The sequence below is a fragment of the Nomascus leucogenys genome, chromosome X (genome assembly GCF_006542625.1).
Source record: "Nomascus leucogenys isolate Asia chromosome X, Asia_NLE_v1, whole genome shotgun sequence".
NCBI lineage: Eukaryota > Metazoa > Chordata > Mammalia > Primates > Hylobatidae > Nomascus > Nomascus leucogenys.
In genome coordinates this window covers 98048365-98061186 of record NC_044406.1, presented here as the reverse complement: position 1 = coordinate 98061186, position 12822 = coordinate 98048365, and the positions used below count along the sequence as shown (strand labels likewise).

Genomic DNA, 12822 nt, shown 5'->3' with positions numbered 1-12822 from the left:
GGTGGTTTGTAAAAATTAGTTGGCTGAAATGAATTGATCTTCATGCCATAATCCATTCATCTAATTCACTTGGACATGGAGTATGGGTTCTTCGTTAAAATAAAAGTGTATTACATTTTTTATGAAATCTACTTTAAAAAATCTATAAACATCAGAAATTTATTACTCAAAATTCTGGAAGCTAGGAAGTCCAAAATCAAGGCAACAGCAGATTGTCATTGTCTGGTGAGAGGCTGTACCTCATAGATGGCTCCTTCTATGTGTCCCAGGAAAAGGGGATCCTGCAAGTCTCTTTTGTAAGGGCACTAATCCCATTCATGAGCCCTCATGATCTAATCATCTCCCAAAGATCCCATCTCTTAATACTATCACAATGACGATGAAGTTTCAACATATGAGTTTTGAGGAAACATCAACATTCAGACCACAGCAATTCGTCTATGCTCTCTGGGCATTTATGTTTTAGCTGGAAAGGTTAGAATGGCGCCAGGAAACAAGCCAGGAAGGGACCGTGGATCCAGAAGCAGGTAAGATCCTGAGGGAAGTGGGCAGGGAAAGCCCTGGGGAGGTAGTCTGTCTGTACCTAGTGTTCAAGGCATGGCAGGATGTGAAGGTGCATGGGCAGGCAGGGAGTTGGCAGAAAGCATCAGGAAAGGCATGGGTTGGGGAGAAGACAAGGTGTGGTAAGAGGCAGTGAATAAAGAGTCCCACTGGAGTGGATTCCTTGGAGAGGAGCCAGGAACCAAAGGGCTATTTCTGATACAGGAAACAGAGCATCCCACAAGTAAGTATCACTCTGGGTATGGGGAATCTATGGGCATTTAGTGGGTTTTATCTTTTTAAAAAAACTCCTATTTTAGGTTTGGGGGTGCATGTGAAGGTTTGTTACATAGGTAAATTTGTGTCATGGGATTTTGTTGTACAGAGTATTTCATCACCCAGTTATTAAGCCCAGTACCCAATAGTTACCTTTTCTGCTCCTTTCCCTCCTCTCACTCTCCACCCTCAAGTAGACCCCAGTGTCTGTTGTTTCCTTCCTTGTATTCATAAGTTCTCACCATTTAGCTCCCACTTATAAGTGAGAACATGGGATATTTGGTTTTCTGTTCCTGTGTTAGTTTGCTAAGGGTAATAGCCTCCAGCTCCATCCATGTTCCCACAAAAGACATGATCTCATTCTTTTTCATGGCTGCCTAGTATTCCATGGTGTATATGCACCACATTTTCTTTATCCAGGTTGTCATTGATGGGAATTTAGGTTGATTACATGTCTTTGCTACTGTGAATAGTGCTGCAATGAACATTTGTGTGCATGTGTCTTTATGGTAGAATGAATGATTTATATTCCTCTGGGTATATACCCAGTAATGGGGTTGCTGGGTCAAATGGTAGTTCTGCTTTTAGCTCTTTGAGGCATCACCATACTGCTTTCCACATGGTGGAACTAATTTACACTCCCACCAACAGTGTAAGTTCCCTTTTCTTCCCAGCCTCACCAGCATCTGTTATTTTTTGACATTTTAATAGTCATTCTGACTGGTGTGAGGTGGTATCTTATTTTGGTTTTGATTTGCATTTTTCTAATCATCAGTGATATTGAGCTGTTTTTCATATGCTTGTTGTCCACATATATGTCTTCTTTTGAAGTGTCTGTTCATGTCCTTTGCCCAGTTTATTATTATTATTATATATTTTTTTTGAGATTGAATCTCGCTCTGTTCCCCAGGCTGGAGTGCAGTGGCATGATTTCAGCTCACTGCAACCTCTGCCTCCAGGTTTCAAGTGATTCTCCTGCCTGAGCCTCCCGAGTAGCTGGGATTACAGGCGCCTGCCACCATGCCCAGCTAATTTTTGTATGTTTAGTAGAGACAGGGTTTGCCATGTTAGCAAGGCTGGTTCTGAACTCCTGACCTCAGGTGATCTGCCTGCCTGGGCCTTCCAAAGTGCTGAGATTACGGGTGTGAGCCACCACTCCCGTCCGTTTGCCCACTTTTTAATGGGGTTGTTCGTTTTTCTCTTGTGAATTTGTTTAAGTTCCTTATAGATGCTGGAAATTAGACCTTTGTCAGATGCAGAGTTTGCAAATATTTTCTCCCATTCTGTAGATTGTCTGTTTACTCTGTTGATAGTTTCTTTTGCTGTGCAGAAGCTTTTAAGTTTAATTAGATCCTGCTTGTCAATTTTTGTTTTTGTTGCAATTGCTATTGGTGTCTTTGTTATGAAATCTTTGCCCTTCCCTATGTCCAGAATGGTATTGCCTAGATTGTCTTTCAGGGTATTTAATGAAATCTACTTTGAATAAGTAGAAATACAAATTGTATTATAAATACAAATTTGCATTCTGACTATAATAAGTATAAATAAAATCTAATTGATTATTAGATAAACAATAATAAAAACTCCCAAATAATATCATATATCTCTGCATTAATCAGCTTTAAGTCAATGTTTGGCATATCACCATCACAGACAGTTATTAATTCCATTTATATGTGTCACTGGGTATTATTCAAAGGAAGTAAGACAAAATGGTTCTTGCCTCTAGATGTTTATAAGCTATGAAAATCACCACTGACACAGACCTGAATGCTTCTTTTTTTTTTTTTTTTTTTGAGACAGAGTCTCGCTGTCACCCAGGCTGGAGTGCAATGGCGCGATCTCGGCTCACTGCAGGCTCCGCCCCCCGGGGTTCACGCCATTCTCCTATCTCAGCCTCCCGAGTAGCTGGGACTACAGGCGCCCGCCACCTCGCCCGGCTAATTTTTTGTATTTTTAGTAGAGACGGGGTTTCACTGTGTTAGCCAGGATGATCTCGATCTCCTGACCTCGTGATCCGCCCGCCTCGGCCTCCCAAAGTGCTGGGATTACAGGCGTGAGCCACTGCACCCGGCCTGAATGCTTCTTTACATCAAATGTTTTCATAATGTCTTAGAATTGGAAGGGAAGTCATCTAGTCCAACTTCCCACTCACTGCAAAAATCTGACCTGTAGTTTGACTAATACGCAGTGTCCCATAGAAAAAAATGGGCTTTGCAGTCGGACCTGAATTCAGATTCCAGCTTTACAATTCATTAGCTGTGTTACTTAACATGACTCTTTAACTCCTGATCAGTAGAATAAAAATAATGATGATGTTTACCTAGGCTAATATTTATTGAAGCAGTCATTATGTGCTAGGCTTTGTTTTTTTGTTTTTGTTTTTTTTTAACATAGTAAGCACTTACATTTTAGCCACTCTTCTTGTCTGTCATATTTAGGGTTTCCTAAGCAATATGTGTTAATTGTTTAGCATAACATAAAGTACCTTTCCCTTGCCAGGCACAGATCAATAGGCCAGTAGCTAAAAGATGTAAGAGCTGAAGTCTGTCTTTAGCATACTCAGCTTCCCCTTCTTGCAAACACCAAACAGATGAGAGAGGAAAAAAATAATTTTGGTCTAAAGCAGTGGTCTCTAGACTTTTAATTGCAGGCTCCTAACCTTGAGCAAACACCCCAAATTTAGTTATAGGTAATATACATTAATTATTGTACTATTATATTCATTGTAAAACATGTTAAAAATTAGAAGTTGTAAAACAAGATGAAAAAAATCTAAATACAAGGAACTGCTAGACGGAATATATAAAGAACTCTTAATCTCAACAATAAAAGGACAGATAATACTCCAATCTAAAAATGGGCAAAGGACTGATTTTTGACCAAGGTGCAAAGAATACATAATGGGAAAAGAATAGTCTTGCCAATAAATGGTGTTTGGAAAACTGGATATCCAAATGTATGAAAATAGACCCTATCTCACTTATTATGCAAAAACCAACACAAATTGAATTAAAGACTTAATTGTAAGACCTCAAACTATCAAACTACTAGAAGAACACATAGCGGAAAAACTCTATGACATTGGAGCAAGACTCATTTGTCTGGGCAATGAATTTTGGATATGAACACAAAGCACAGAAAAAAAAAGCAAAAATAGACACATGGGATTACATCAAACTGAAAAACTTCTGCACAGTAAAGGAAACAATCAACAGAGTGAAGAGACAACCTACATAACGGGAGAAAATATTTGCAAAGTATATACCTGATAAGGAATTAATATCCAAAATATAAAGGGGCTAAAACAACTCAATAGCAGGAAAACAAATAATCTGACTTTAAAATGGGGAAAGCCCTTTTGCGGGTGGCGGCGAGCTCAGAGAGGACGCCCTGAAGGCATAGGGCACTTAAGAGAGTACAAGGTGGTGGGTCGCTACCTGCCCACCCCCAAATGCCACACACCGCCCCTCTACCGCATGCAAATGTTTGCGCCTAATCGTGTCGTCGCCAAGTCCAGCTTCTGGTACTTCGTATCTCAGTTAAAGAAGATGAAGAAGTTTTCAGGGGAGATTGCCTACTCTGGGCGGGTGTTTGGGAAGTCCCCTCTGTGGGTGAAGAACTCCCGCATCTGGCTGCGCTGTGACTCCCTGAGCGGCACCCACAACCTGTATCAGGAATACCAGGACCTGACCACGGCGGGCGCTGTCACCCAGTGCTACCGAGTCACTCCATCCAGATCATGAAGGTGGAGGAGATCGCAGCCCGCAAGTGCCGCCGGCCGTCCATCAAGCAGTTCCACGACTCTAAGGTCAAGTTCCCGCTGCCCCACCCGGTCCTGCGCCATCAGCACAAGCCACGCTTCACCACCAAGAGGCCCAACACCTTCTTCTAGATGCAGGGCCCTTGCCCAGGTATGCCCCAAATAAAATCGGGAAGGCCAAAAAATATAAATAATAAATAAATAAATAAATAAATAAATAAAATGCGGAAAGGACCTGAATACATATATGTCAAGAGAACACAGACAAATGGGTCAACAGGTATATGAAAAAATGTTCAACATCACTAATCATCAGGGATATGCAAATTAAAACCACAATGAGCTATCACCTAAGACTTGTTAGAATAGCTACTATCAGAAAGACAAAAGATAAATGTTGGTGACGATGTGGAAAAAAGAGAACCATTCCAAACTGTGGGTGGTAATGTAAATTTAGTACAGCCATGATAAAAAAAAAAACTGTATAGAGATTCCCCGAAAAATTAAAAATAGAGCTACAATATAATCTGCCAATTCCACTTCTGCGTATATAGCCAAAGGAATCGGAAACAAGATCGTGAAGAGAGAATACGCACTCCAATGTTTATTGCAGGATTATTCACAATAGCCAAGATATGGAATCAACTTAATTGTCTTATCAACAGATGAATGGATATATGGAACCTATACATAATGGAATACTATTCAGCCATTAAAAAGAAGATAATTGTATCATTTACAGTAACATGGATGAACTTGGAGGAAATTTTGTTAAGTGAAATAAACCAGACACAGAAAGACAAATACCACATGATTGTACTCAAATGAAGTATCTAAAAAAGTTGATCTCATAGAAGTAGAAAGTACAATGGTTGTTACCAGAGTCGGGGTGGTTGCCGGAGGGAGTTGGGATGATGTTGGTCAAAGAATACAAAATTGTTAGGAGAAATAAGTTCAAAAGATCTATTGTACAACATGGTGAATATAGTTAACAGTAATATATTGTATTCTTGAAAAATGCTAAGAGACTGAATGTTAAATGTTCTCGCCACAAAAAGTATTACTATGTAAGGTAATGTATATGTTAATTAGCTAGATTTAGTCATTCCAGAGTGTATATAAACTTCAAAACATTATTTTGGGCCGGGCGTGGTGGCTCACGCCTGTAATCCCAGCACTTTGGGAGGCCAAGGCAGGTGGATCACATGAGGTCAGGAGTTCAAGACCAGCCTGGCCAACATGGTGAAACCCTGTCTCTACTAAAAATACAAAAATTAGCTGGACATAGTGGCATGTGCCTTTAGTCCCAGCTACTCGGGAGGCTGAGGCAGGAGAATTGCTTGAACTTGGGAGGCGGAGGTTGCAGTGAGCTGAGATCGCACCACTGCACTCCAGCCTGGGTGACAGAGTGAGACTCCGTCTCAAAAAACAAAAACAAAAAGCATCATTTTGTTCATAATAAATACATACAATTTTATGTGCCAATTAAAAAATAAAATAGTAAAAATAATAATGAGATATATCCTTTTTTTTTTTTTTTTTTTTGAAATGGAAGCTTGCTCTGTCACCCAGGCTGGACTGCAATGGTGTGGTCTTGGCTCACTGCAACCTCTGCCTCCTGGGTTCAAGAGATTCTCCTGCCTCAGCCTCCAGAGTAGCTGGGATTACAGGCGCCCGCCACCATGCCTGGCTAATTTGTATTTTTAGTAGAGACGGGGTTTCACCATCTTGGCCAGGCTGGTCTTGAATTCTGACCTTAGGTGATCTGCCCACCTCGACCTCCCAAAGTGCTGGGATTACAGGCTTCAGCCACCGAGACTGGCCGAAGTATACACTTTTTAATGTCCAAAGAATTTGGATAGATATTTCTTCAAATAAAACATATAAATGGCTAATAAACACATGAAAAAGTTCTCAACATCTTTAGTCATCAGGGGAATATCAATCAAACTCACAGTGTGATACCACTGTGCACGCATTAGGTGGCTATAATCAAATAAATGGAAAATAACAAGCGTTGGTGAGAATGTGAAGAGATGTAAACCCTCATATATTCTTGGTAGAAATGTAAAGTGGTGCAGTTGTTATGGAAAATAGTCTGGTAGTTCCTCAAATGGTTAAACACAGAGTTACCCTGTGGTCTGGAAATTTTACTCCTAAGGTGTACAGCTGACCCTTGAACAACATCGGTTTGAACTGCACAAGTCCACTTATATGCAGACTTTTTTTTAATAAAAGTTTCAGTGAATGTGCTTGCTCCTCCTGCCTCCTCTTCACCTCTTCCAACTCTGCCACTCCAAGACAGTAAGACCAACCCTTCTTCTTCCTTCCCCTCCTCCTCAGCTTACTCATGTGAAGATGATGATGAAGACCTTTATGATAATCTACTTCCACTTAATGATAGCAAATATTGTTTTCTGCCTTATAATTTTCTCAATAACATTCATTTCCCAGCTTACTTTATTGTAATGATACAGTATAAAATAGATATCACATAGAAAGTTTGTGTTAATCAACTGTTATCAGCAAGGCTTCCTCAACAGTAAGCTATTAGTAGTCAAGTTTTCAGGGAGTTGAAAGTTATTTGTAGATTTTTGACTGTGCAGGGGGTCAGCACTCTTAAACCCCATGTTGTTCAAGGATGTATGCACAAGAGAATTGAAAACATTTGTACTAACAAAGACCTTTTGCATCAATGCTCATAGCAGCATTAACCATACTACTCCAAAGCAGAAACAACCCAAGTTTTCATCAGCTGATAAATGGATAATCAAAATGTGGTATATCCATGCAATTAAATATTTTTGGCATTGAAAACAATGAAGCACTGATACAACATGGATGAACCTTGAAAATGGTCTGCTAAGTAAAAGAGTCCATCATAAAAAACTAATTATATGATTCCACTTATATAAAATGTCCAGAATAGGAAAATCTATATATAGAGTAAATTAGTGGTCACCTGGAGATCAGGTAAAGAAGGGATGGGGGTGACTGCTAATAGAAATGAGGTATCCGTGGAATAATGAAAATGTTCTAAAACTAGATTATGATGATAGTTGGACAAATCTGAATACAGAAAAAACCACTGGCTTTCACACTTTAAACCAGTGAATGTTATGGTACATAAACCGTAACTTGATAAAGCAATTTTAAGAAATAAACCCCTATGGCACATGTTTGCCTATATAACAAACTTGCACATGTACCCCTGAACCAAAAATAAAAGTTAAAAAATAAAATGAATTTAAAAACTAAAAACAAAAGAAATAAAAAATGTAAATAACAGTTTTTCTGTTTTCCTTCTCATGCTTCATGGTCTTGTTCATGCCCTGGGATGTACATGTCTAATTTGGAAACCTCTGGTCTGAAGGTGCTTCTCAGTGGTCCTGAAAATAACCTTATATTTGTTGCCAAAATTTCAGATAGGTAAGATGTAACCCCTCCCATTAATGATTGACAGCTCAATAGTAAATTGTTGGAGGAGTAAAAATAGCAACTTAACAATACTGAATTGGACCTCAGTTGACCTTCATTTCATTTCCCTGTTGGGCCTATTTTCCCAAATGGAGATTTCCTTAACCAAGAAATCATGCTAACCAATTTTATTCTGATCAAGGATATTGACTGTGACCTAAGGGATAGTAAACGCATGATTAAACTATTGCTTATCATTTTTCCGGTGATTACTACAAATATTCAGAGATTTTTAAATGACTGTGACTCTTATACCAAACTCACTCATATCATTTTTAGTAATTGTCATCAAAATTACATTGGCATAGCTCAGTGTTCACATAGTATGGTATCATTCTTCTCAAGGTATCTATCTCTGTTACTAATGTTTCTTTGGCTCTATTCTAGCTACAATGTTTTTACACTGAACTTTTCTCACTGCCACAAATTGTGCATTGCAAATTCATGTAACATTGTTGAAACCCTGTAGAAGATACATTTTATAAACATTGACAACGTTTTTATAAATCCTAGTAAAATGCAAAACTACTTGACTATACGAAGTAGTGCATTGTTTCAGGAACAATGTAATTTTATTTGTGGAAAATATTATGAAGGCCGGGCGCGGTGGCTCACGCCTATAATCCCGGCACTTTGGGAGGCAGAGGCGGGCGGATCACTTGAGGTTAGGAGTTTGAGACCAGCCTGGCAAACATGGCGAAAACCCGGCTCTACTAAAAATGCAAAAATTAGCCGGGCACGGTAGCAGGCGCCTGTAATCCCAGCTACTCGGGCGGCTGAGACAGGAGAATTGCTTGAAGCCGGGAGGGAGGGTGGGGGTTGCAGTTGAGCCGAGATAGCACCACTGCACTGTAGCCTGGGCGACAGAGCGAGACTCTGTCTCACTCTGTCGCCCCAGCTGGAGTGCAGTGGTGCAATCTCAGCTCACTGCAACCTCTGCCTCCCCACCTCCCCAGTTCAAGCGATTCTCCTGTTTCAGCCTCCAGAGTAGCTGGGACTACAGGCGCACACCACCACGCCCTGCTAATTTTTTTACTTTTAGTAGAGACGGGGTTTCACCATGTTGGCCAGGCTGGCCTCGAATTCTTGACCTCAAGTGATCTGCCCACCTCGGCCTCCCAAAGTGCTGGGATTACAAGCATGAGCCACCACGCCCGGCCCTAAAATTAAAATTAAAAAAATTTAAAAAAAAATTAAAAAAGAAAATATTGTGAAATTAATGAATTGCATTGAATAGAGGACTTTGCCAATTTCACTTATGCAGAAAAGTAATCTGTTAAGTATATACATGTTAGACACCACACTTTTAAAAACCATGTAATGTATTTTTATTTATATTATATGTACAAATAATCTGAATTCAGCATTTTGTTATAGATTTGGACAGGTTTTTGTGGAAGTTCAATTTGAAGAACAGGAATGGAGAAAAGTGTCTCTCTCATAATTTCACATCTGTATACACTTTACAAAGCTGTGCAAAATATCTAAGTCCTGAATCCTCATTTAATCTGGTTGCAAACTTTATTTTGTTGTTGTTGTTTTCTAGACGCGGGTTCTCACTCTGTCGCCCAGGCTGGAGTGCAGTGCTGCGATTGTAGCTCACTGCCGCCTCAAATTCCTGAGCTCAAGGGATCCTCCCACTGCAGCTGCTGACTAGCTGGGACTACAGGCGCGCATCAACACGACTGGCTAAATTAAAAAAAAAATTTTTTTCCTGACTTTTTAATGATCGCCATTCTACCTGGTGTGAGATGATATCTCATTGTGCTTTTGATTTGCATTTCTCTGATGGCCAGTGATGATGAGCATTTTTTCATGTGTCTGTTGGCTGCATAAATGTCTTCTTTTGAGAAGTGTCTGTTCATATCCTTCGCCCACTTGTTGATGGGGTTGTTTGTTTTTTTCTTGTAAATTTCTTTGAGTTCTTTGTAGATTCTGGATATTAGCCCTTTGTCAGATGAGTAGATTGCAAAAATTTTCTCCCATTCTATAGGTTGCCTGTTCACTTTGATGGTAGTTTCTTTTGCTGTGCAGAAGCTCTAAAAAGTAAGGAAACAGCAGGTGCTGGAGAGGATGTGGAGAAATAGGAACACTTTTACACTGTTGTGGGACTGTAAACTAGTTCAACCATTGTGGAAGACAGTGTGGCAATTCCTCAGGGATCTAGAAATAGAAATACCATTTGACCCAGCCATCCCATTACTGGGTATATACCCAATGGATTATAAATCATGCTGTTATAAAGACACATGCACACGTATGTTTATTGCAGCACTATTCACAATAGCAAAGACTTGGAACCAACCCAAGTGTCCAACAATGATAGACGATTAAGAAAATGTGGCACATATACACCATGGAATACTATGCAGCCATAAAAATTGATGAGTTTATGTCCTTTGTAGGGGCATGGATGAAGCTGGAAACCATTATTCTCAGCAAACTATCGCAAGGACAAAAAACCAAACACGGCATGTTCTCACTCATAGGTGGGAATTGAACAATGAGAACACAAGGACACAGGAAGGGGGACATCACACACCAGGGCCTGTTGTGGGGTGGGGGGAGGAGGGAGGGATAGCATTAGGAAATATACCTAATGTAAATGACGAGTTAATGGGTGCAGCACACAAACATGGCACATGTATACATATGTAACAAACCTGCATGTTGTGCACATGTACCCTAGAACTTAAAGTATAATAAATATGTATATATATATATATATATAAAATTTTTTGTTTTGTAGAGGCGAGGTTTCGCCATCTTGCCTGAGCTGGTTGTGAACTCCTGGGCTCAAGCGATTCTCCTGCCCAGGCCCCCCAAAGTGCTGGGATTACAGGCATGAGCCACCCGCCCCGTCTGGTAACAAATTCTAAGTGGTACAAAGAAATAATGAATACAATGAAATACTATTTGTATTGGGCTTTGCTAAGGAAACCTCAGAAATATTAGCAGGTTCTTATGAAATTAATGTTCCCAGCACTAGCTATAGAGATGTCCATGGTGCTTTTTAATACTTTGCAGAAAATAAAAGACAAGTAGGGAGCTGATATATTCTTTCACAAAGGCTTTTTGAAGCAACAACCTGGTCTATGTAAAATCCTAGAAATTAAAGCACATAGTTTAGTAGAAGGACATCAGATTTTTACCCATAAGGAAAACAACTACTATTCAGAAGAATTGAACATGGCCATCTGTATCCTGACCAGAGTGTAGATATTTGGCCTTTTATTAGCTTCTTTCTTTTTAGTTTGTGAGTCTTCCTGCAGTTATTAGACTCAGTCTTATCTTGTTGACCCACCAGGTCATACCCCAACTTCAATTTGGGTAGATAAACTGAGATAGTGGTATACTATATGTACACCACTGGCATTTTGACCCTGAACAAGTTCCTTAGAGTTGTTTAGATGCATGTAATCAATTTTTATTTATTAATATTATTTACAGTTTTCACCAAAGTTCTAACTATAAATGCAGATAAACAATCTTTCCAGAAGGTAGAAAATTGATGTTGCTAGAGTGAAGAAAATATATCTTTAATCCTTAAATTTTCTCCCTCTCAGAAAGATCCATTATTTAGCCCCTGCCTTTTAAATTTGCTAATATTTCCCACTCAAACTTTTAAAAAATGGGGACAAAGTAACATCAAAATTTACTAGTTACTAGGCATTCTCACATATTGTATTTAATGTTAGCAAAAGTGTGAGGAAGGCTCTGTTATCACTATTATATAAACAAAGAAAATAGTCCAAAGATGTTAAACTTATTATGTAAGGCAACATAGAAAAAAATAAATATGGACATAAACATAGCTCTTCTGAATTCAAATCTAGTTGTCTTTCTTTTTTTGTATACCAGGGAGTGAGATCAAATGGTTGCCCAATAGATAACTTCATCTGTTCAAAAAGGGGTGGTGAGGAAAGGGGGTGAAATAAAAATGAATGTTCCCACCTTGAGACAGAAAATAATCAACTAGCTAACTAACTGACCATGAGCTATGGGGATAGGGCTATTGAACAGGAGAGCAAGAAACTAGAAGTAGTAAGACAGGGATTTCTCATTGATAACTAAATTGGATGAAAGTGACAGTAGTGTTTGTGTTAGAGCAATGATTCAAAATCAAGCCCATCCTCTTTACTTTTAGGCTTATACATTCTTTTGTTTATTTTTTTTATTTCCGGAATATTATTTCCCTCCAACTTTTCAGGCACAATTTTTGAAAGTCTATCAAGAGCCAGCTTTAGCTCAACCCCTCAGTGAAGCATGGTGTGATCCACTTCTTCTTCTTGCCAGCAGAAGGAATCTTTATTTTAGCTATGGGATGTGATATAGAAAAGAATCAGTACTGGGGAACAGGAGAATGTCGGGACACTGTAATGGGATTGAGGTTGCCTTTGGGCATCTCCTTTGGCCAATTATCTTGATCAGCTTTTCTGAGATGCCAGCGTCATGGTCCAGAATCCTTGCATTGACCCCAGTCTCATCTGGCAGGACTGTGTCAGGATGGGGCAAATGTTATCTGTGCAGTCAACCTTTAGGGACTGGTGCAATGGTTTCTCATCTCCTACTATGCCTTTTACTGATTGGAGAGGTTTCTTTACCTAAGAGAGAGACAAATAATGAAAGGTTTTGTTGATCTGCATAGTTCAGCCATATGCTTGGATGTTGTGTTAATGTCTGTGTTCAAACACACTTGTAAAAAAGACTTATCTAAAATAAGTAATGAGAAAGTGAGCAAAAGAAGTTTGTCAAATACTCAACCA

The 12822-nt window shown here is 39.4% G+C and overlaps 1 pseudogene; it reads left to right on the top strand.

Annotated features, from left to right (window-relative positions):
- Window positions 1-597: 597 nt before the first annotated feature.
- Window positions 598-4796, top strand: LOC100589934 (annotated as a pseudogene).
- The last annotated feature ends 8026 nt before the right edge of the window (window positions 4797-12822 follow it).